The sequence below is a fragment of the Poromitra crassiceps genome, assembly GCF_964638095.1.
Source record: "Poromitra crassiceps genome assembly, chromosome: 9".
In the NCBI taxonomy this organism is placed as follows: Eukaryota; Metazoa; Chordata; class Actinopteri; order Beryciformes; family Melamphaidae; genus Poromitra; species Poromitra crassiceps.
Window position 1 is genome coordinate 16,710,560 of NC_139630.1, and position 4,569 is coordinate 16,715,128.

A 4,569-nucleotide genomic window follows, 5' to 3' on the forward strand; every position below is an offset into this window, starting at 1 on the left:
CCTGATTTCCTCAGCTGGTTGGGGGATTTGATAGCCTGGCATCACCAGATCAATTCACATTGCATTGCACTGGGAAATGTAACATGAGAATAGGGCTTTGAACCATCAGCCTGGTGAAAGTGTTGCACCAACCAGACATGTGTTCAAACCTAAATGAGGGTAAGAAATCTAGACTAAAAGTGACATTGAAACTAGTTAGTTTGACAGTAAAGCTGTGTCTTAGTTTGGGTCAACTGTAATAATTCAATGGATCCTGTACCCCACTTAAAAAGACCAGACACTTTATGTGAAGTATTTCACAGACAAGCTGTTGAACACGCATACTGCCACACACACACACACACACACACACACACACACACACACACACACACACACACACACACACACACACACACACACACACACACACACACACACACACACACACGATGCACCATAGTCCACAATATTCCAGGTTAGAGGTTCATATTAGTCACTTACACAAAGGACAAAAGACACCTAGCTGATTAAACATCACCAAATGTCAATGACAAAACTCTGTCAACCTTATGAATATTGTCTGCTATATTTTTGTCATGTGGTAATCTGTATAGTGTCTGTTGTGCAGTCATGTGTAACCACCATGCTGTACCCAAAGCAACTTCCACCCACCTCGGTCATTGATTGATTAGTTGGTCGATTGATTGATTGATTGATTCATTTGTTGGTTGATTGGTTGGTTGGTTGATTGGTTGATTGGTTGGTTGATTGGTCTCCCACACTCAGAGATGGGCAGTATTTTAAATACGTATTTAAAATACTTTTTTGTATTTTGTAATTTGTATTTGGCTGAACTGAGAAAAATAAGATGTAATTTGTATCAAAATACTCTCAGACCTTGTATTTTATGTATTTTAAATATATGAAATACAGTTTTTATTCTATGTCCTTTTATTCCCAAATTGACACATTGACACGTTTAAACTGTGTGGGGGGGGGGGGACTCAACCACAAATCAGAGGCAGAGTAGGGTGGGTCTTGAGTCAGACTTCACATCACTTCTTCGTCTAAACTGACGCCTCGTGTTGGTGGACATTGCCCCAAAGATAAAGTACTAATCTATTCACCTTATGTTCCAACACAGGGCCTCAGCCAGTTACTTCCTATTGTGTTTACACTTCCTGTGACAGTACAGTACTAGTGAGCAGGTAAAACAGATGGTGTTTTGAACAGGAAGTCATAACACAACTGGGTCAAGTAGGCGGGGCTACATAAGGTGAATATGATTAAATATTGCATGCTGAGGCAAGCTTACTGAATGACACTGAAATACAACAGGACAAATTTAAACTGCAAATGCGGTAGTGAATGTGATTAACGTTTCCCGTGAGCGGAAGCGGGAGGTTGCGGGCGGCTTACGGCACGTCAGGTGGAAACTTGGATGGAAACATGGAAGTGAACCAGGGAAAGGGACCACAACATGTTGATACTGAAAAACAACTGAAGAACTGAACTGAAACCTCAGCTGGCATGGGCTTTTCACCCTCAACATCACTCAGCAGCTCAATCTGACTGGTTTGTCTCTCCAGTGCACAATAGGTGAGACTTGAGAAGGTGGAAATTATATTACTTGGGAAAAAAAAAATCCAAAACAATTTCTTAGGGAAGTGAATATTTTGGTTCAACAAAAGAGCTGTCAAAAAAGCGGAGTGTTAAGTGAAAAAGGCTGGTGAATTGTGAGATCAAAATGATACACTGTCTGGATTTAATCATATTTTTTTATCAGTTCGTCTTTACAAAAGAATCAAAAGACTACGGTGACTATTTGATGACTATTGACTATGACTATTTTGCCTAATACTAGGCAAAATAGTCATAGTCACCATGTGAAGATGGTTCAATCAAGCACTGGGATATCTGCAAGTGAAACTGCTTACTTGCATAATGCAAACCAGTGTATCCTATTAGAGCAACACAACTAATATACTGTAGCAATCCGGTGTCTCGATGTATAAAGCGAGCACATTGGTCCTTGGCCAACAGGATTTTCCCTTTAATGGTTTAATGGTTAACATGTTGCACTTCTAAATGACAGACCCGGGTTCGATACCGGCCTCGCCTGTGTCGTTATATACTATATATACTTAAAAAAAGAAATTGCACAGCTCAGCTCTACAACATGCATGAATAAATACACTGCTACAAAGCTGACAACCTCCCTGTTTCCATAGCAAGTTCCCCTCAGTGCCATCACTTCATGGTTACATTCCTGAAAAGTAAGCTTTTGTGGTGGAATAATTGTTGCTGTATATTGCTTCTATGTGCGCAGCGTGTTAAATAAAGACTATTATGTGACAATTTACTGACGTGATGGATGTGAAGTTGTTTAAAGGGTACCTATACTCTTATTTTTCTGGATTTCAGTTATTTATATACTGTTATGATGTGATATCTGCTAAACATGGGTCAAAGTTCCAAAACGTGAGGTTAACATGTATAAATGCTGCCTGTAAGTCCAAAAGCCCTCACAGAAGGCGATTAACAGCTGGACTGAGGGAGAAATAGTGTTGAAACAAGGCTAGTTGGAAACCTAGCATATGGCCGGTGTGGTAAAGCGTGCACATATCATGTTTCTCATAGGATGATTGCGGAATTGGATGTTATCTGGAGGGGAAAATGTAGCCTAAAAAAAGGAAGTTTAACATTACTTGGCTTGTGTTAAATGAACCTACCGTTCGTCAATTCTAAACGTCATGCAGCTCTTTATTTTCTGTGGAGCAGTGCTGTAGTGGTCACTGGTCAAAAGAGTGGATAAACTCATTTCTGAGGCAGTTTTCTCACATCGTGCTGTTATCTAAAGAAAAGGTGGATAAATAAACTTCATTTGCCCATATAGGCTATGAGACTATGAGGCTAGAACAACTCAAACTGAATCATATATCCCTAATCTAATTTTATTCTTATCAGCATCATAATCATCATTGTGGCTACGCTTCAAGAGCAGACAGAAAGCAAACGCTGGAAGAACGCCGGTCCGCCCGCAATATGCAATTAAGCAGATTGAAAACAACGTTAACTCAGCAGCTGGAGCTAGCTTGATAGTTACCAGCTAACAAGTTAACACGCTGGTCCGCCCGCAATATGCAATTAAGCAGATTGAAAACAACGTTAGCTCAGCAGCTGGAGCTAGCTTGATAGCTACCAGCTAACAAGTTAACATGCTGGTCCGGCCTCAATATGCAATTAAGCAAATTGAAAACAACAACATTAGCTCAGCAGCTGTGGGACGCCAGCGCTGCCTTGGCGCACAAGTGCACAACTTTCTCTAATGCTCACAACTTTCTCTAGACGGTTTTCACCTGTGTGTTGTGCAATAGCTACAACCCCTCAGCACTTCCATTTGTTATACTCGAATTATAAACCGGAAACCGGAGTACGTTATAAATATAGTCACGTTATAAACAACTAAGCAACACTGGGGGTCCATATGGAAACAGTGTTTCTCGAAATGGTTAAAAGTTAAATCAATTGGTAACACTTTATAACGTTTAGTAGTAAATCATTCATAAGCTATTAGTTAATGATGAAGTAATAATGAACTAGTCATTTACAAAACATTTGTAGATGATTAATAAGTGTTATGTAAACATGTAAAAAATGTGTTGTAAGTCATCAATACACTTTTAGTGTAATTAGTTCATATACATTATAAATAACTTCTAATAACTTCTAAGTCATTCAGTCTTTATATTCTAAACATCTGTTCTGTCTACCAGTATCGTCATTTTACACATTTGTTAATCATGAACAAATGATGAACAAATAATTAAGTAAATTATCTGTATATACAGTAATTTGTTGATGTATCATTAATTACTTAAGGTAGCCTCTTAAAAGTCAAGTCAAGTCAAGTTTATTTGTATAGCACATTTCATACACAAAGGCAATTCAAAGTGCTTCACATAAAATGGTTGACACAATAAAATAAAATAATAACAATAATAATAATAAAAGCCTCAAAACAATTGTCAGTGGTGTAGTCTACGTGATACGCAGGTATACACAGTATACCCACTAGGAAAGCTCCAGGATTTGAGTATACCCACTTAAAAATGTCCAATAAAAAATGCAACAATATAATTCTGTGACAAAACTTTCACTTCAATGATTTTGTTTCACAAATACCGGGTAGATAACAGGGGAAGGAAGGCATCTCCTCTGGTTTTGAAATACCACTTGCATCAAACCAAAATCTAATTGTGTCTGCTATTAAATTACCACAAAAATACACAGGGACACATGTTTAGGTTTGTTTATTCATAGGCTACTTAATTTAGGCCTATATGTCATTATTTAGAGAGAGATATATATATTTAGGTCCCCTATGCCAGTGATTCTCAACCTTTTTCATATCAAGGGCCCCTAATTTACTCCACCTCAGCCCTTTGATGTGATTTTGTCTCTTAAACCAAAATCAGAGTTCCATCACTGTATTGTAGCTAGAGAGATAAAAGTGAAACTATGATCACAACAAACATTCGCTACGACTTTCGACTATCATTTCAAAAGTGAGACTTCCCCTATAGC